This window comes from Hippichthys cyanospilos, chromosome 6 (genome assembly GCF_059441005.1).
Source record: "Hippichthys cyanospilos isolate Australia breed blue-spotted pipefish chromosome 6, RoL_Hcya_1.0, whole genome shotgun sequence".
In the NCBI taxonomy this organism is placed as follows: Eukaryota; Metazoa; Chordata; class Actinopteri; order Syngnathiformes; family Syngnathidae; genus Hippichthys; species Hippichthys cyanospilos.
Window position 1 is genome coordinate 7,091,328 of NC_142374.1, and position 21,961 is coordinate 7,113,288.

The 21,961-nt window shown below is 37.4% G+C and overlaps 1 pseudogene; it reads right to left on the bottom strand.

Moving 5' to 3' along the window:
• Positions 1 to 1,332: 1,332 nt before the first annotated feature.
• On the bottom strand, positions 1,333 to 7,442 carry LOC148422007 (uncharacterized; annotated as a pseudogene).
• Positions 7,443 to 21,961: the final 14,519 nt, after the last annotated feature.

The following is a 21,961-nucleotide window of genomic DNA, read 5'->3' on the forward strand; positions in this document are numbered from 1 at the left end:
GTATTTACACTTGTGTTGCAAACACAAGCGAGGCTCAGTTGCATATTGCTGAAATTGGTTGCATGATGTGATGTCTCGATCCTATTTGTTTTCGCAGAACTAAATTCCAAATGCAGTCATCTTATGGCTTTGCATGATATTAGCAACAGACTGGTACCCTAATGTCACTCACGTAGAAATGTTCATTCTTTTTTCTTTTGCTGGTTTCTCCTCTTCTTTCTCTGAACTTGGCACCTAATGACTTCTTTGGTATTTTTCTTTGACCCATAATATTCATTTACGTCGCAACGTCATAACGCAACAGTCTTGGTATTACCTTTAGACATCACTGTCAGGTCACCCATCAACAAGTCGGAGCCCATAGTTATAGGACGTAAACAAAGTTCTTCTTCTTTCGGCTTTTCCCTTCAATTGTCACCACGGCGAATCAAGTGCCTCCATCTAAGCCTGTGTCATGCATCCTCTTCTCTAACTCAAACTCCATCAAACATCACAGCTGACACTTTTGTCCACCTGTTCCAGCCTGCCTGCCCTCACTTTTTCATCTCTTTTCTACGATCTCCATTGGTCTGGACTGTTGATCCCAAATACTGTACTTAAAATCCTGCTTGGTTCCTTTCATTCACACACACATTCTCTGTCTTGCTGCAGTTAACCATTCCTTTCTTTTCCAGGGCCAACCTCCACCACTCTAGCTTCTACTCCACCTGGTGCCTACGCTTACTAAAGGTCACAATGTCATGTACAAACATCATAGTTCATGGAGATTCCTCTCTAACCTCGTCTGTCAGTCTGTTCATCACCATAGCAAGTAAGAAGGGGCTCATAGATGATCCCTGATGCAGTACCACCTCCATCTTGAACTCTTCTGTCACACAGGCAGCACATCCTACCACTGTCTTCGTGTCCTTGTACATGACCTGTACTGTTCTGACAGACTTTTCTGCCACTCCAGATCTCCTCATACACTATCAGCATTCATCCCTGGGCACTGTCATAAGCTTTCTCCGGAGCTACAAAGACAGAATGCAGATCCCTCTGACCTTCTCTATACTTTTCTATTAATATCCTCAAGGCAAATACTGCATCTGTAGTTCTCCTTTTTGGCATGAACCATACTGCTAATCACAACTGTTTACTTCTGCCCTTAGTCTAGCTTCAACTACTCTTTCCCATAACTTCATTGTATGGCTTATAAACATTATTCCTCTGTAGTTACCACAACTCTGCACATCTCCCTTGAAACATAAAATGTGCACCGGCACACTTCTCCTTCATTCCTCAGGTATCACTCACTAGCTATGATCATGTTAAACAAACCAGTCAGAAACTCTATTTCAAACTCTGTTTCATCGGGCCAAGTGACTTGCCACTCCTCATCCTCTTCAATGACCTCCTCACCTCATCCGTACTCATCTTTGCTACTTTATGTTCCACCACAGTCACCTCTTCTGCGCTTTGTTCTCGCTCACTTTACTCATTCATCAACTCCTCAAAGCATTCTTTCCATCTTCCTATCACACTACTGGCATCAGTCAGGACGTTTCCATCTCTATCCTTGATCATCCTGACTTGCATATCATTCCCATCGTTGTCCCTTTTTCTTGCTAACCTGGATAGGTCTCTGCCTCCTTACTGTCCAACCTAGCATACAGGTCCTTGTAAGCATTCTGTTTGGCCTTTACCACCTTTACTTTTGCATAACGTTTCACCTCCATGTCCCTGTCTTCTCTCTTCCGTCCTCTCAGTGTCCCACTTCTTCTTAGCAAACCTTTCTCTGTATACACTCCTCCACCTCCTCATTCTACCTCCATGTCCTTATCTATTTCCTTCCAGTTGACATACCAAGTAATCTCCTACCTGTCTCTTTGATCACATTAGCTATAGTTGTCCAGTTGATTGGAAGCACCTCTTGGCCATTCAGAGCCTGTCTCAATTCTTTTCTAAAGGCCATGCAACAACACTTTTCCTATTTTAGCTTCCATCATTTTGTCCTCACCTTCGTGTTTGCTTTCATCTTTTTCACCATCGGCACCATCCTATGATGTTTGGGTACAGTTTCACATACCACTATTTTGCAATCACTGATGTCCTTAAGATTGCATAATCTACACAAGATGTAGTCTATCTGTGCACTCCTACCGCCACTTTTATAGGTCACCCGATGTTCATGACTCTTCTGGAAGAAAGTATTCATTGCAGCCATTTCCATTACATTTGCAAAGTCAATTGCCATCTGACCTTCTGCGATCTTCTCCTGAATTGCAAACCTAACCATCACCTCTTCATCACTTCTGTTTCGTGTCAAACCCGTCTATTGCAGTGCGCAGCAATAACGACAGTCTCATTTCTAGGAATGCTTTGGACTGAACGGCCTGCCACTGATAGTACATTGACATGGCATTGGCACTATAAAGAAATACAGTACTAATATGATTACTTGATTCAAACATTTTTTAAGTAAATCAAAACAGAATGTTTTACAATGTCTACTCTTTAAAATGAAGTGCCTTTTTCTCAGATAACAGCTTTACACATGTTGCTATTGTTTCTTTTATGATGTGGATGATGTTTTATGAACTCGAATGATTTTTATTTCACAACTGTGCATTATCATGAGTGTCGGTGACTGCAAGATTTCCAAACCTTTTTCTGGTATCGACTAAATATGTCGTCATATGCATCTAAACTCCTCGAAGAGGTCACGTTACCTTGTGAAGTACAGATTCAGTAAAACTGCTTGAAGCACCATCCTTCTCAATATTGCCCAGCCCAGACAGCAAACTAAACTATTTTATGTTCTGGAACAGTAAGTCTGTAAATGCATCTGTCCTGACTAGCTGACTAGCTTGGCACCTTGATTCGGAACCTCCTGACACCACCGGCGATGGTCTAGTAAGCCCATGACAAGAAAGAACTACCCCTCAATTTTAACTCCCTTGACCTCTTCAGAACCCAGAAATATTTCCTTCACTCACTTGGGCCCTGGTGTGCACCTGAGCTGGAGCAGCTCTATGGATGATGCCTCGGTCCACCTTGGAGGTTGAACACAGCCATTGTAAATTATGTAAGAATGTTTTTTTTTTCAATCACACACACACACACACACACGCACAAAGCAACACGGCCGCAAAAAAACAGTAGTACTTCAACCTTACTGGCAACCGACAAAGCCTCTTCTGAACTCCATAATTACGGGTGGGAAAATTTTGTCCATCTCACGATTCAATTCTGAATTTAGGGTCTCCACTTCTATTCAAAATCGATTTTTGATTCCAAACTGTTTTGGATTCAAAATGATTAAATTCAATTAATTCAAAATGACTTCTGCTTCAAGCTACAGAGGTGCAAAAATCATACTATTTAAGTCATCTTTGCAAGACAATGACAAAGGGAGACATTGTTTTTTTTTTATTTTACTTTAAGTTTTGATTTGTAAGGAGCATGCCTTTTTCCTCAAATAATGTGAACTGCTATTTTATTAAGCTTGCTATAAGTGGTATAGATTTTATAGTATAAAATAAGATGAAAAATTTTTTTTTAAAAAAAGGTAAGCAGGATATATTGTCATTTCATAGGAAATTGCAGTACCAAGCTATATGAAAACTGCTGCCCAAATGAAAAATAATATTTTTCAGTACATTTATAACAAAGAAAATATGAAAAGAAACTTGAGCAGCGAAATTGAGACTACTTAAGCTGACAAGAATCGTATGATTGCTGTTTTTTGATATCATTTCCTCAATTTGAATTATAGTAAATGAGAATCACGATTCTGATGATTTTTTTTTTTTTTTTTGGCTCACCCCTAAGAAAAATCGCTGACTTCACCCAAATGCACTGCAACATTCATGGAACTGTACTCAAATCATATTTAGCCCTATTAAATTTGGGTCAAAATGCAGAACTTTCGTTTTTCAACATCCTAACATGGAAAACGTAATGGCTAAAGCCCTTGCTGGTACAATGTTTATTTTTCTATGTGCTTCTTACTGGAAGAACATACACTGTATCTTTCTTAAGTGGTCTATTTATCAACTCCTACTCATTTCTTTCCCAAGTAATCCCAGGTAAGGTCAAAAGAAAAATCCAGTAAAAATGCTAATGTGTCCCACTAATGTGATAATTCAGGTCACATTACACATACTTTTTGTTTCTACACACAGCTGCCAGATGAAAATGTAGGACTTGATATTCCTACTCATAGTCTTGTGCCTCCTGTTTTCAGAACTCTGCTTGATAAGCTTGAAAAGCTGGATTTTTCTCAATAATAAGGCTAAAACCCAAATAATAGCTGGCTAATGTTGCACTGGCACGTGGTGACATTGGAAGTTGGGACAGATGGTCCCTCATAAACTGTTGAACTGAAAAGTAATTTAGCATTTTAAAGTTAGATGCTCCTCTGAGCACCATATTTCCAGAACCTGGAGTATCAACAATCCCAATAGATCAGGGAATAATTACAAAAATGTCCATGCACGTGTAGCAGTCCAAGAGTGTACAAACATCATTTAAAAGAAAAAAAAAATGTCTGTAACAGCCATTTTAGAATTCTAAATTTCTTAAAAAGCTTTAAATAAGCTTGCCTGTTTGGGACTAAGAAATGGTAAAAATATGTGCCTAATAAAGGCCATTTTTACCTGTTTTGTTAAATAATTTTCACAATAAATTTTACTATAGTCGTAATTAATTATTCTGAATATGGAGCGTTTCAAACAAGATCTGATTACGACATTGGTTTCTGTCACATTTGGCTGTTACAATTTTGGACTTCGGTTTTTCTCTAGCTTCGTTGTACAAAAATGTCTACCACACTTTATGATTTAAAACAAAAAAGGAAGTAATAGTACATCCGGTTAAGGGCTGAATTTCAAATGCTACCGTGCACGATAAGTGTCTTTTTTCAGGTCTTTCAAATGGAACTGGGTCATTATCATAACATTGCATGAATCATTCAACTTAAAAATCTTATGCAAACAAGTAGACGTAAACAAAGGCCACGCTTCGGCAAAATACTATCCTTGGAGGTACTCAAAGCTTACTTGATCATGTTGAAGACATTGAAGATCTGTAGTATATTACAGCACACCTGGGCGACATAAGCTGACTTTTGATGTACTTTACTGCCTGAGACAAGAAATACACTCACAGCATGAATAGCAAAACACACTTTCTGAAACATGAACACTCTCGTGTGGCTCTTTTCCTTGGTAAGGTAAAATATGTTCCATGGGGAATGATTCACAGAACAGCCAACTCCTACAAATTATCTGCACAGAACTCTCGGAAAATGACATGGTTGCTGCCATAGCGTGATTCAGAAATTAAAAAAAAAAAGGAACATGTTTGAAACAAGCAAAATACCCTACTTTTCAAACCAAAATGCTTACCAGATAATGTGGGGTCTCAATGAACATTTTTTTTTTGGGGGGGGTAGCTGTAGTGAAATAAAATGTCTACTTGGTGATTATTCAGGTTTGGAAACATCAGACTATGAGGCCATGAACCAATGTGTAGCAGGTTTAGAATTGAGTCATATGTCAAAAGGCTAGTATGTATTTCATTATCAATCTTACTGCAGGTGGACTGATGCCCTACATATCGAGCCTTGGTGGCTATCTTTTAATAGGTACAGCTCTCTGTAATAGGTTTTATGGCTTTCAGACCAAAAAGGCCAAGAACTGCACATGTCCAACAATAAATATGATATGTCATATATGTTTCCACCAAGTTGGTTATTCTTCACACAGCTGTAAAAGTATTTCCATACGCTTAGCTATGGAGTAAGATCGCTGTCAAAAAGACGCCTGCGTGTTTCACCACTCATATGAGTACGACTCTCGCGAGACTGGACTTCACATCTTTGCATGAATCTCTCCTTTGGATTCATGAGTCTGATCCTTTGCATGTATGGATCTGAGCCTTTGGGTTTGAGTTGAATATGCAAATTGAAATGACGTCACACCAAGCTACCAGGCAGTCTCATCCATCTCTTCATAATTTATCATGGTAAATATGTTGTTTCAATGTGATACTGTAGAAATTGTCAACCTATCTCAAATTTTGCTGTACTAGCCCCAGATCTCAGGGCTCAGTTGTCCAGACAAGAAGTTAGACGGATGGATCAAACCTTACGAGGAAAAATGTCAATCTATTAATTATTTTAAGGGGTGCCTCAGTATAGACACGTGTAGTCCATCTTACTTAAGGGGTTACTTAACAAACATAGCTGTAACCCTATGTATTCCCCTGTACAGTATTTTAAGGAACTCTGATTTGTATTTACTGTTTAATAAAACCTCAAGCTGTGTCCTGAAACCCACCTTAACTTGCTTCAGAAAAGACACTCCTATGAATTTCCCAATTTATAAGTTAAATCTCCCACATGACTTAAACTCTTCCCTTCCAAATCTCAATATGAAAACACAGCTGCAGAATTCTGACACAGTTAACACGTTTCATTCCATCTCAAATCTCACTTTTCTGTTAGAAATTCTGGAACGAATTGTATTCCTCCTGCTTTAAAATCTCATTGCTGTCTAACTGTTTGCACCATTTCATTTTGGTTTCCACTCAACACAAGATACAGGACTAACCATGCAAAATAGGGTCAGCAGCAATCTCATTCTGTACTTAGAATCTGTCCAAAATCCAATTCCAATTCTCACAGAGCCGCTTTTGAAATCTTTAACCACAACAGTCTGTTGCCTTGCCACTCTCTCAAAATCTAAACTTCCTAGAAGAAACATACAGCTTTACAGCCTCCAATTCTCTAACATCCAGCTCTATACACGTCCACCACCTTCACATTCATCAATACATACTGTAGGCTGGATTTGGCCGATCACATAAAAATGGTACAAAGGTCTATTTTGGAATTCTTATGGATGACAGCCAATCTCCATCCCACAAAATTGCAACAAGTATAGCATTACTATAAACAGACACAAAAACCTTACAAAAAATTCTCACCGTCTGTCCCTTACCATCAACAACCACTGCATTACTCCTCACATCCATAACTCCAAGGTTATGGATGTGAGGAGAGCCTCGAACAGTAATTTCTCTTTTGAAAAACATGCCAGTCAAATCATCAGAAGACCATTTTCCACCTCAAAAGCATTGTTCGTTTCTGCCCATTACTCTCCTTGTCAGCTTCTGCAAATCTTATCTATGCATTTTTGACATTGAGAACAAGACTACTGCAACAGCATTTTATACAGTTCATCTTCCAAAATTCTCAATAAACTATTGTACTTCCCGAACACCGCTGCCAGTCTACTGACTGACACCTATGATCACATTCACCCCTGTCCCCTAAAAACTCTGGCATATCATCTTGAAGTCAAGTCCTCTCCTGCTAGTTTCTACTCCTGTGATGCACTGTGCATGACCAATCACCATACCTGGGGTGACAGAACCTTCACCATCAGTCGCCCCATCCCCCTTGCACTTTCAACAAATCAATGACTCTTCTACCTTGTGCATCTTCAACTTTCCTCTCAAAATCAAGCAGTTCTAATTTGTTTATATTGGTGTGACTTTATGTCATAGTTGTGTCAACTTGTGTCATACACTTCATTGTGTTGCCTGCATTTGCTGTAAATTGCATTTGGCTTCTTTGCAAGTGCTTTATTAATAAAATGTATTTTATTATGAAAATTATTGTTGGACTGAACATACATTACAGCTAAAAACATTGTTTGCATTTTGTAAGTGCAAAAAAAACAAACAAACAAACAAACAAAAAAAAACATTTCATACTTTGTGCGAGACCACCGCTGCGGCCGAATGCATTTCTGACATGTCAGAGATTCGTTCAGTAGTCATATAAAAGATGTCGGGAGCTGCCAATTAGCCCTGAAATTAGCCCTGATTCAAGAATAGGTGGGCTGACTCAGACACAGACTGAAAAAAAGTAGTGAGCCCAACATGTACTGAATGCATTGTATGAATGGCATAACCGAGTGTCTCCAAGAGTTGCACCATTTAGCATTAACCTAAGGACTGAGCTCCTGGCTAGCCTACTTGTCCACCGCTACCCCAATGAAAAAAAAATGATTTTTTTTTTTTTTTTAAATCTACATTTAAAGATTAAATATACAATTGAGATCAATGCAAACTTGACAATGATCTGTTATTGCTATGCATGCATGTCCACCCCTCAATGAGGTATTGTGTCACTCATTCTAGTGTTGTATTGAAGTGAATGTGAGCAACCGAATCACTTCCTGATGTGCTGTCTTCTTCGCTAGGTTATGTCCAATCAGTAGCCAGTGTCAGAGTGTGGATGAATTTTAATGATTCACGAACAAGTTAGTACGTCATTTACCATTCGAGACGTTCAGTGAATGATGTATGACATTTCCTGTTAAGAACAAGTAGTTAGCGTAGTACTTTCAGATTTTCAGTACCTTCATCTAACTGAATCCTTGAGTGAAACATATGTCATTTCAAGTTCAGAATGGATCAATGAGTGAATGTACTGTTATTCTATGATCCGTTCGGTTCTTGGGAACGAGTCAGTGAGTGAACGAACTGCTATTAATAGTTCAGTAGTGAATGTAATTGATTTATGATTCACCAAGGAAGGAACCACAATGTTCCCGCTCGGTGAACCGCCACCTGTTCATCTCACAGGGATATTGTTTCATTGACAGCCGTTTATCTGAGCTAACAGTTGATTCAAACCACATTCAAATAAGAACATTATTTCGAGAGATTTTTTTGAATCAATAATCAATGTTGGGATGCATACATATGTAGTGTCCCCCATATACAGCATCACAGCAGTGATGATCTTTTTGCTATTCAAGGGGGCAGTTATTGACATTTCTGAAAAAATTAAGGCTGCATCTCTGGCATTAACTGATATAGGAATCCTCTGCTAACTGTTGTTGATCAAATTGTTAATGTGGGTGCTGGGATTACAGTGATCCCTCCTACTTCACGGTCTCAGATATCGCAGTCTCAGTACTTCGTGGGTTTTTCCAGGAAAAAAAAAAAAAAATTCAAAATAAAAAATCATTTAAAAAATGTACAAAAATCGAAAAAAGTAAAAAAGTACATTATAAAGTACTGTATTAATCAAATAAGGAAGTAATATTAGTTAATAACTATGTTAAGAATTCTTCAAGCGTTAGAGTTCGTGACGTTTTTTATCTTGTTTTGAAATGTGTGCTTTTAATTTGTCGGGTCGCGTTGCATTTACGTTTCCTGTTTTAGGTTCTCTGTTCGTCATTCGGCTTGTTACGTTGACGTAGTGAATGACAACGTAAGCTCATATTTATAGTTTATTGTCATTTATGTTAACGCACGCTACTGCCTATGTTTAGTAAGCGATAAGTGTTTCTGTTTATCTGTTCGTTTGTGTAGATGTTGCACTTTATAGTTAGTAGATGTTAGTTGTTGCTAACCCGCTAATGTCGGCTAAAAATACAGTAAATTCATAGATTAAGTGTTTATATGTTAGTTGACTGACTTTAAAATTGTTGTTGATTTATTATTCAACAGATACTACATGATACACCATACATGAGCCAAAATAAATGCGAAGTTCAACGTGATGACTTGCGTACTCTTTCACCAGAGTCTTGGTGCAGATAACCAGTCCTGAGAACAAATTCTCAACAAACTAAGTAATATTAGTTATTTAATGAATATACAATAATGTTAATAAGGATAATGTAATGTTAAATAATAGGAGAAAGGAAATAAAATAGGCAAAAAATACAAAAAAAAGAGGATTGTTTATGTTTACTGCGGCTATATTGGGACGTACATAGAAATCTAGGAACTGATACCCTACTTCCCGGGTTACACTTCGCCGGGGGGTTGACAGCCCCCATTAACTGCGAAGTAGAGGGGGGATCACTGTACTGTAATATAGGTTTTAATGTGTATCATTCAGTCTCATGTACTAAATGCAGATCTACGACTGAACACTGACAGAAATATTTACAGTAAAAATGACTTGATGAAGTGCTACCTCTATGAGGGGGGGAAAACAATTAAATGAACAATCGCTTTATTTTCACCCTCGTCCTTGCCTTTTTCCCAGTCTGCAACATCTTTTTTGCACAAGACAGAACTAGAGCATCAAAAATTTCAAGCAGGCTTGATGGTAAGTCAATTTTACCACCAATTACATGAAGCAAAAATAGCTCTTTGCAGGTTCTCGGATACAATCTTATTGCCTTAAAAGTTGACAACAGCAAATCTGAAAGTATCTCATACATGACCCTCCAATTAACTTTGCTTTTAATCCCGACAGTACAGATGAGAAGTGCACTGCATAATTGCTTGACAGCAATTAATGGTTAGATGGCTTGTGGCTCACTGAATGCCACAAAAAGTATTAATTTGCATGTCTGTGGCTCATGCCTCACTGGTCAGACAGGCGGGTATTTTATATATTTTTTTATTTCATTTAATAAACACCCACCAAAATGAAAAAAGATATATAAATAAATATATATGTATGGGGTATGCAAAAAAGGCAATTCACATAAGTAGGGATCCACACCAAGAATGAAAAGTTTGTTGCAAATTATTTTTCTCCATAACTACTACAGAGACAAACTGATTCAAACAAACTACTGTCACACATTAATCATGTTTTAATACCTGATGGCCTCGCCCGCTGTCAAGGCATCTTTGCACTAGACACTTCCTGCCTAATCTGGCACAATGTGTTATTCTTAGCACTCAGCATCCAGTAAAACCTGTTGAGCCTGGAAGTTGGCTCCTCCCACCTGTGTCCCTTCTGAAGGTTTCTTATTTTCCCCAGATGGGGTTTTGAGTTTTCCTTCCCCTTGTGAAATCTTTGTTCAGGGGATGCTGTTGCGTATTTATAATGTTCTATATGATTTCATTTTCACCTGTGAAGCCCTTTGAGACTGTGATGATTCAGGGCTATACAAAAGAATTTCAATTGACTTGTATTAATATGATTTTAAATCGTCTTTTTTGATGACAAGTTATGAGGCTTATTCACCAAATCAAGTATGTTCTAATTAATCTACTTAAGGATTCTTTATGAACTCAAGCACAGCTCTGATTTATTTATTTATTTTGAGGGTGGGGGTTAAAAAAAACACAAAAAAAACAGAGAAAACACTATTATTAAAGGCTGTAGTTGAGTACCGGTAATTTAAATTAAATTTGAGATTAAGTTTATTCTAGACACGCACTTAACGTCAAGATTCAAAGATTCAAGGTTGAAGTATGGACAAAATTCGACCAACAAATGAGGCCTCAATCATGATGATGGAGCAAATTAGACAAGTCAAAAGCTGGACAAATCTCAGGCCAGTTACAGTTGTTTTTTAAGATGTTACTTCTGCAAAATAAAAGGAACATTCTGTGAAGACTTATTGGGCTGAAATCTACTGTCACACTACAGGAGAACAGATATTTGAGACTTATTTTGACGCAAATTGGAGTTGTTTGAGTGACTACAGATGGTACTCTTGCGATGATAGGGATTGGGGGAAGGGGGGACGTTTTTAACATGTGAAAAACCAGTGCTCGTACCTGCGAAAGTACCACTTTAGTACGCCAGTTCGTAGGCTCTAAAAGACTTCAGAGTGGTAAATATTACCTAAGAACATCATGCAAAATTCACCTCATACATACATACCATACAGGAAAGGTATTATCAAACAAAAGGTCGTTAACATCTGCCCTACTTAAATTTTATATCTCTAACAAGTGTTACGTGGCGAAAAAAACAAACAAACAAAAAACAGGTGAACATTTTTACACTGTAAAAAATTGGGAGTGTATGTGCTTGTCTTTGTGTGTGTCTGTGCTGTGAGGGCATGTGCTAGGGCTTGGATTCACCCATAAAATCTTGATTTATTCTACGCGTTGACAGGAACAAAATGACCCCTAGAATCGTTACTCCTTCTATACCCCCCCTCCAAAAAAAGAGAGATTTTGTTGCCCAATGAATGAAAAATCCAATTTGATAGCAGAAATCAAATAATGATTAGTCACATACTCTTTAATTAAATATGTGCCACGCATACAGTATTTTTAGACATGGCACGCACATGTCATACATAAGCAAAACATTTATGAGCAACATGTTTCAAAGTGTTTAAATAAGGAATAACCTATTTGTGCATCGTTTGCCTAGTTCATTATGCTCAAGCATATTAGTAGAATATTTGCTTTTTAGTTTAAGAACACTGTTACAGCTCCTCTTTTTTTCTGATAGGCTGCCTGCAGCACTATCTGCCTCTTCTGCCCTTCACATTGGTGTTCTGAATATCTAATCTTGCGCTACAGTCCCTTGCTTTGCCTTTGCCCAACAGTTGCCTCCTCTCATACCATCAAGAGTGCATCTGCATGAGAACATTACAGGTTCACTGATCAAAGCAAAGGATCCCAATGGAGATATAGCTAGAAAATGAAAGCACCGCTAAAGAGAATTCGAAAAGCCCTCTAGTGTCCATATTTAGTTATCCGTCATCACTTTATGTGCTTTCTGAAGTGTTGGCTTTTTTTTTCTTTTTTTTTTAACTCAATGTTGCCTTGTTTACGCCCCAATGCCCGCCGACAAAAAACACTGCTTTGTTATGACTGAGCATCCAGTGTGTACTATTAATACTTCACCACACTTCTTTTGCAAATTATTTAATAGACTTTGCATATTTGGTTTAATTGTTGAAAATTACTCATTTTATAGAAAGGTACACAATCCATGTCATTTATCTTATGTTCTGTTATCTGTTGTATTTCCAGTAGGTTATCAACTGTGCATAGTTTTAAAAGGCACTTTAACTACAGTCTTTCAAGTTGTGCTCAATTCTCCAACTGTAAGAGGTGCATTTGCCACAAAAAATAAATAAATAAACACTGTAGCGGGGAATGTGGCCTTTGTCTTTAAACCACGCATCTCCAGATTTTTGGCTAGTGCCGTGCTGACAAACCTTCCTCTCCCTCACAATATTAAACAATATAGTTTGTTGACTTAAAATCTCCTCGTTGAATTATATGCATATAAATGATAAAATCTTACCTTTGGCACATTGGCAATTTCATATTTTTATGAAAAATAATTTCTGAAGTTTGAAAATATCTAATTTACTAAAACTATGCCACTAAATCAAAAGTATACTGGCTATGAAATAATGACAACGAAAAAAAAAAAAAAACTACATCAATTGATGTCTGCAACTGTGGTTTAAAACAAAAAAAAAACCCTCAAAAGTACTTGTATAAAATACTTCACATGACTCAGCAAAGAAGTCTGAATTGTCAATGTGCAGTAAAAATTCATCAAATGCAGATAGTTCATTTCTATACAACAAAGCAAATGTGTACTTACGGCTATGGGCTCTCCATCAGGACAATTCTGGGAATTGCACCAACTTTCATTTATATTTTACAGCAAATCCACCACTCAGTGAAAAATCTATTCTCCCCAACTGTCAAAAGAAAATTAAAGTAAGGGGTCAGGGCTCCTCATATAATGTGTGTGTTTGTTTTTGTTTTGTTTTCTACATAAGCAATACAGTGGCTCTGTAGAGGTGGTACAAGGGTCTCCCTCCTCACAGTGACATCATATAAAGAAACTCAAGAGCAGAAGTCCCTAATCTGCTCGGATTGGGACAGTGCTGCATACCAAAAAATGGATCAAGAAAGTAAAATAATAATTTGGGGTTTTTAGGGGTGAGTAGTTAACATTTTATCAAGGTTAAAAGCTCCCAGAAGTTAAATACCCAAAATAGGAGCCCTTGTTGCACATGTACGCTCCGCTCCAATGTACACAGTACAGAAAGACTCGGAGGTGGGAGGTGGTGGAAGTGGATGTGTTGAAGAGCCCATATACCATGTGCCCTGCAGAACAATACTGGGTCTCAGACAGGTGACTGATAACCTTGCATTTACATACTTCTTGCACTTACTGACGTAAAAATGCAACATCCAAATGAAACGCAGCATGAAGGAATATGAAACTTTCTCACCGTTTTTTTTTTAGGTTCAAATAATGAAATCAGAAATATTCCCTCTATTTTATTTACACATTTATGGTCACGGTGACAAATGACGGATGGAAAGGTACTTATTCATGCCAGTGTTGTGATGGGAAAATCGAAACATTACCGTATTTTCCGCACTATAAGGCGCACCGGATTATAAGGCGCACCCTCAATTAATGACATTTTAAAACTTTTTCCATATATGAGGCGCACCCTCAATTAATGACATTTTAAAACTTTTTTCAAATTACAATATAGTAATATTCAATATACTAAAGTAATGATAATAACTCTCAATAGCATAAGTCAATGTCAATATGACCAACCTTGTTCAACTGTAAACACACAAAAGAAACAGGTAAAGCTTACTTTATCAGTTCATTCCCCATCTACGAATCCCAATCTCAATATGGATCCATATATAAGGCGCACCTGATTATAAGACGCACCAGCAGCTTTTTTTTTTTTTTTTTTAAATTAAGGCAAAATTTTAGATGCGGAAAATAAGGTACTTTGAAGAGTTGACAAATTAGGAAAATGAGAGACCAAAACAGAAGTGGTGAGTGTTGTGAAACAGAAAGTAACAAAAGCTACCGTAATTTCACAGCTATAAGGGACTTTAAAAAGGGAGCATGTGTAATTTTTCCCATGCACCTGTGGGAGCTTTAGGGACATTACGGTAAATGCAGCAATAAACACTCCTTCTGTTCGTAGCTATAACAGACCTGGCAGCCTCTGGAGCAGTGCCACCCCCCATGTAATATAATTGAATGATAACTAGAACAACAAATATATGTAAAGCATACTGTTGGTTGCTAAGAACACATTTATTTGCAAGTTTTTTAAATTATAATATATATAATCATTTAGTTTATTCATTTTCAGTGTTGGGAGTATTGCAAAAGTAATATAATTACTGTATGCATTACTTTTTACTGTAACGCAGTATTGTAATATATTTGTCAAGTTTGGGCATGGCGGCTTGAGGCAGTGTGGGACGTAGGAAAGGTGGAACCAAAAGGATGCAGGACACACTGGGATGAGGCTCAAAAGAGGATATTTAATAACAGACGAAAGCAGGGATGCAAAGGACCAAAAAATACAAAGTACAACCAAAAACGCTAAACTCAACTTACTGGGGCAACAAGGAACGGGAGGCAGCAGAGGAAGGATGGATACAAGGGAACGCGAGGCAAGACAGCGGGGGGAAGACATACGACAAGGACCTGGCAGCGCGGAAAATAAACAATGACCCGACAAGAAGCTATTGCAAACTGGGAACTTAAATAGACTACACACTTAACGAGAAGACACGACGCAGCTGGGGGAGAGACGAAGGGCAGGGGAAGCTGATTGGATGAGAAGGAGGGCAGGTAAACAGGCAGGTGGACAAGATCAAACTAATGAGACAGACAGCAAAAGGAGATGCAGGGGGAAACAAAACTTGAAACTAGAAATTAGGAACATGAACAAAACCCAAAGAAAACAACAAACCCCAACCACACATGACAATATTCTCCCCAAATAAATAGTAATATTTTACTCGTTAAAAATGACTGAGGTATGTTTAGCTTGAAAATAGTGTTTTTTGTAGTTGCTTTTTTATGGAGTAAGATCCCTGTCAAAAAGGTGTATCCTTGATTTCAAATAGACGTATGCGTGTTTTCAGATTCGTATCCGTGTTTTCAGATTTGTATTCGTGTTTCAAATTTGTATCAATGTTTTACCACTTGAGTACGACTCTCGCGAGGCACTTGCATGAATCTTCTTTCGCACGCATGGATCTATGGCGTAAGATGGCTGTCAAAAAGACGAATCTGTGTTTTCAAATTTGTATCCGTGTTTTCAAATGGGTATCCGTGTTTTCAGATTTGCATCCGTGTTTCCAGATTGGTATCCGTGTTTCCAGATTTGCATCCGTGTTTTACCACTCGTATGAGTACGACTCTCGCGAGACAGGTGCGAGAATCTCTCCTTTGGATGCAACAAACTTCCTTTGCACGTATGGGTGTATGGTGTAAGATAACTGTCAAAAAGATGTGTTTCAGGCAATGCCAGTCGATCGAGTCAATGGCGCCACGCATGTGTAGAGCAGAAAAAAATAGCCGAATTGAAAGCGAAATGAACGCCAAGTGGAAGCTTTCAATGGCCTCAGTCTTAAGGATAATCTCATCTGTTTTGACAAACAGTATACACAGATTTACAAATAGAAGACAAATATTCATGTACATTTTCAACACACTTATCTGTTTTGAAAATGTACATCAACATTTTTCTTTAATTTGTAAAGTTAGTAGTTTTCAGATGTAAAATGAACACTGCTTACCAGTACTTTGTTCAGCAGTTATATAATGACTTGTAACAAAAATGTTTTTTTTTTTTATTGTTAAATGTTTTTATTTTACTGTTAGACACATTTGCATATTGTCTAACTTGAAATCATTTTAATAAACCTTTTCAAAAGGATGGGCTCACTCAAAAAACCTATGTCGTCGCAATATTGATTCGAGTAATAGTTTTTTTTTTTAATGTTTTGATGGTAATCGTCATTTCCTGTCATGTTTTTAAGTGATACTTTGGCAACACGGAATGATGTCTTGCTGCTACCAGAATCAGTAAATTATGATCTTTTTGAATGTTCCATGTTTGGTTGGAAAACAGGCACACAAAACTGCAATTCCAGCTGCTCTGGTATAACTGCTTTGAACAATGGTTGCAAATGTAACAATACTTGAACTTCAAACCATTAAATCAGTCGACCGTTTCTATCTGTCCTGTCCCTGAGTAGACAGCACTACTGGGTGCAGTATGCGCAGTATGTGCAGTTTCCCCCAAAATATTGGAATAAGCTTAAACTCCCTAAGACACTCAACATGATAAGTGCTGTTGACAACCGATGAATGTACAGCCTGTTCTGTGTAGTGGCGTGGGAGGAGAACAATTGGTCTCAATTAACCTTTGTGATCTGCAGTGTCATTAATGTCAGTTGGAGGCTGTCACCAGAGATGAGCATGGGCTGAAATAAATGGGTCAGAAATGAGAAAGTTAAAAGCACTAAAACACTGAGGACTGATAAGGAGAAGTGAGCAACAATTCACAGGTTTCAGTGCCGAACAAGAAACAGAAAATAACATTAAAATTTGTGTATTATGTGTATTGTGTATTATATTTGTGTAGACACTTGAGGAATAGTAACTTCCTATTATGGTATTAATATAATCAAATTGTTTTTGTTTTGTAGGTAGTTTTCTAGTAAACATGACATATTTGTACAATGTTTTTAGTACTGTGTGGCCTTTACGGCTAAGTTAACGAAATGTTTGTTTATTGTTATTGTTTTGTTGGGGAGTAGAGTTAATCCCGACAAGTACTTCCCGTTTACGATGACGTACTTCCTAGTCGCGATGGCTACTTCCGTTTCCGGTGAGGGTCGCGGGTGAAAGGGAAGATGACCGTCGTGAGGCATTGAGTTCATCCGACGCCATCTGGGGTGAATTTATCAGGCAGGAACGCCGTAAGTCTTATTTTATTATAGTTTACTTATGTAAGAGTCGATGTTTGGATATATTTGTCGAGTTGTTTCTTGTAAAACGATCGATGCACCTTTTGTTTGTTATTTCAGTTTTCACCACAAATTCGAGGATTCACAAACTCCCAATAAACTGGGCAAGCAAAGCCGCGAAAGAAGGATTCTCTTTGTGGTTTAACTTGGTGTCACCAACAATCAATGTTGAAAACACCACAAGTACAAATGGCATATATGTTCAATATGTGTTTTGGTGACTCATCAATTATCAAACAATAATGTCAGACAAACAGTGTTAATACAATCATAGAATGGACCCAAAAGCACGCAGACAAAGGCAAGGCGGTTACTAAGCTATGTGTCTACTCATCATTTCTTTTAGATAAAACAAATCAGCCTTGGATGTTCACATCCACGTAAATACTCAAAATAATGCTTTATGATGCAAAGCTTTAAAAGAATACATGGACTGAGGGCCAACTATACAGCAGGTTCACATCCGTCGATTGGGGTCAGTGCCCATGATCCTTATCAGTCCGTGTATTTTTATGAGGCTTCTGTCCAAAGCACCGAAAGTGTGAAAGTGCTAGTTCCTACAGCGATCCGTAGCTTTGTGGATGAATTGCACAGCTCTAATATAGTCTATCAATTTATTAGTGTCTAGCCGAGCTGGATATGAATAAAGAAAATGGCTCCATTATTGCGCAGTGTGTCACAGCAAATGACAATACATTTTTGTTCATCATCCTGCTTGTTTGTCATCCCTGCTGCCGATGAGCCATTAACATTTTCCATTGCCTATTATTTGGGACCGGACAATGAATTAAGGCAACCCTTAGGAGGCATTGTACGATGGAGCAGGTCGACCGGCTCAAGCCTTTGCTTAAATCACGTGGCGGTCATGATACTCAAGCAGGATCCCTCAGAAATCTACAAGCCGGATTCAGTTGAAGTTGGGAAATTGTGTAAAATTTAAATGAAAACAAACAAAAAAAACCTATTTGAAAATCCTTCTCAACCCATATTCAATTGAATACGCTACAAACATATTTAATGTTCAAACTGATAAACTTATTATTATTTTTTTGCCAAATAATAACTTAGAATTACGTTAACTTAGAATAAAACACAAACACACACACACGGATTTTCAGCTATCACGGCCGGTTCCGGAACCTATCTACCACGATAAACGAGGGGTCACTGTACATAGTTCAAATGAAAGTGGCTTGGAATCATCAGCCTATATTTTATGATTATTATTTTGCCTGTAAATTAATGGCTGGTGATAACATATTCGACTCTCAAGTGGTGTACAATCATCATTACAGCTGCTGGCATGCTGTGATCACCTACATTTTTAACAACTATAGAGCAATAAATTAAGCCATAAAGTAATTGATTGACTCTTTAATTATCATGCCTCATTGAAGTGCAGCCCATCCAAACAGTAAACATTACTCATGTTTAGTGATATAAACTACACATGTTATGTAAGTACATCCTCTCTATTATAAGGAAAACAAATAGTCAGCATCCACTCTAAATTCTGATGTATATGAAGATAGATGGCTGTAAAGTGCGCAGCTCCATCCTTGCCCTCTCCTCATGAGTGAATCCTTGGGCTCTTCAGTCGCACCTGGAAAAGCGGGTACAGGTCTTCAATATGGTAATGACGTACAAAGTGAGCTCAAATGCTAGACATCTCACCGTTTGGGAAATCAGTGATGTAACAACAAGGAATGGAATAATCTGTAATGTTCAGTAAATTTAATAAACTTCTATTTGTGAGTATTCTCTTAAATGTGTAGGTAGAGTCACTTAAGGCAATGGTTTCCAACCTTTTTATCAACGATTGAGATTTTTACTTTTACATTTTAATCTAAAATGTGTTATAGTAAACAGTACGTATCCTTTTGGAAGTCTGTTTTGGGGTCAATCCCATAGCCTGTCTGTTTACTTCTCATTGTAAGAACTATTGTTATTGTTTTTCAGTCTTGTATAGTTATTGTGTTATTAATTTAGATGTTTTCTAAAACTTCAACTTGTAAAATACTGAAACTTTCGGCATACTACATCCCTACTTCACACAAATCAATGAATGCCAAATCAAAGTATCGTAAACGTGAGCTTGGAGCTCACCCTAGTATAGTAGTTTTGTTTATAGCAACACAATGCTGCTGATGTTTATAGCAACACAATGCTGCTGAATAAACATTCGGAAGGATTCTTTCCAGGGACTGATAATTCTACACCAGCCAATTATTTGGTGTCACTCCTATAGACTTTGAACGCTCAGCCGCATTAGTGTTGCCCACAAAACAACAGGGGTTGGGTCATTTGCACACATTGCAAACTGCTGTTTTTGTGTGTATTTGGTGTCTGTGTTTTCCCTCCCATACTTGTGGACAATGAGGTTATTATTTGGTTATTAAGGTTATTAAGAGTTTTCATTCTAGTTTAGTTATGCTGTCTGCTATTTCAGTTTTTTTTGGCATATATTTGTTATGTTTTAGTGTTAATTCTTAGACAAAATGCTTTGTTTCAATTTAGTGATTATTATTTTTTGTTCTTTTCTAAGGTTGTGCAATAAATTGCCTTAATTTATGGGTGTGTGTGTGTATGTATATATATATATATATATATATATATATATATATGTTTAAAAACTACATTGATGAAATTTGATACAGTTGCCTGACACTGTTGCCTGAAAAGTGAACTTTATCTTCAACTCGTGACAAAACGCCTTGCGTAGAGCGTAAACAACACGCTCCATCTGAAAGCGGCATGAATAAGTTCGTGATGATTCTAAAATGAAATAGCTGATATATATAAATATATATTTACACACACGCACACACACTCTAAACTCAGCTAAAGTTACACCGAATGTTGAGTCAATCCACACCTGTTCAAATGCCAGCTTTCGTTCAAGAAATGAGACCAAGATAAATCATAACAAAACTAATTTCACTAAGATATTGACCTTTAGCACGATGTATATAGTCATCTTCCAGAGTTTCCCTGTTTAAAATTGAAAGCACACGGATATGCTTGAAAACACATGTGAGCAAGACACACTGGCCTTGAGCAGTGGTTCTCAAGTAAGGTTACATGGCGATGATCGATGAAGTAGGATACTTAGTTGTTGGGATTAACACCCTTTGGTGTACCCCACCAATTAAAAAAAAAAAAACACAAAATTAAAAAAAAAATGCTCTTTAAATTATGTCAATGATTCTCACAACCGTTCTGTAAGAATAGAAAAAAAAAAAAGCTTGGATGACATAAGGGAAAGGAAAGCAGCTCTAAAGAATGATGGACTACTGTATACCTCCACAAACAATGGTTGGAAAAATTCCAAAAGAAAAAAAGCTAAAGACCCCCCCCCCCCCCCCCCCCCAAAAAAAAAAAAAAAAACTAAAACCTAATCCGTTACCAGGTGTAACACTTTACAAGTGCTTACAGTAAGTTCTGATAATTGGACTAGTGGTAAGTTCGTCTACTAGAGAAGTGATTAAATAAACACCAAATAAATGATCACGGACCAGGAAAAATAAGTTGAACAGCTGGCTTATTTTAGTTGAATAGAAAACACAATTAACATACAGCAACATACACACAGATAAACATAGAATTCAACATGTGTGAGAAAATACAGTACTATTTCCCTCTTCTGTTGATTTTGGTTATCTATCTTAATAAATTGACTTCTTTCTGAACCCTGGTTGTTATATTATTCAATTCGAACTTTATGTCTTTAATCGATATTGAGTACACTGTAATTTAAACCATTAAGTATTATTGTTGTTTTACAAAAGAATAATACTTCACAGCATTACAATGGGAAATAGAAGTGACAACGTTCAAGTCCAACAATTTGCGAATACGTAACTTCAAATGTTCAATGTCTATCGTTCCAAGATTAAATCCTGATTTATAGTTCTTCTGGCGTCCTGAATGTTCAATCCTTATGACTGTAATCCACAGTGATGAAGGAAAAAATTGGATAGATCCTACCAGGTTCGTAGAAGGAGCTCAAGGGTAGCTCGCCATCTTGAATCGCACAACTTGGAAGTCCACCGTCAAAGAATATATCGTCCAGTGGGTTCTGAACCGATTTAAAGATGTGGAAGACAAGTTGTGAACGGTACAAAAATCCTTCGTCGTGGCAAAAAGAATTAACAAAAGATTTCCATTGACTTTCTCTGTAGTTGCTCAAAAAAAGTTCTCGCTGTGATACAAAAACACACGCGACTTCTCCAAAAGCCAGAACGAAGAGAGAAAGTCAAGTGCGCAATCATGGTCATGTGCGCCATCCTGCTACGTGACTTTCAAAATAAAAATGAAGAAGGGTCATTTAATAATTTAAATTGACCATGAAAATAATACCACATTTTATTTGGAATGTTTTAATCTTTTAACATGCTTTTCAGTCATG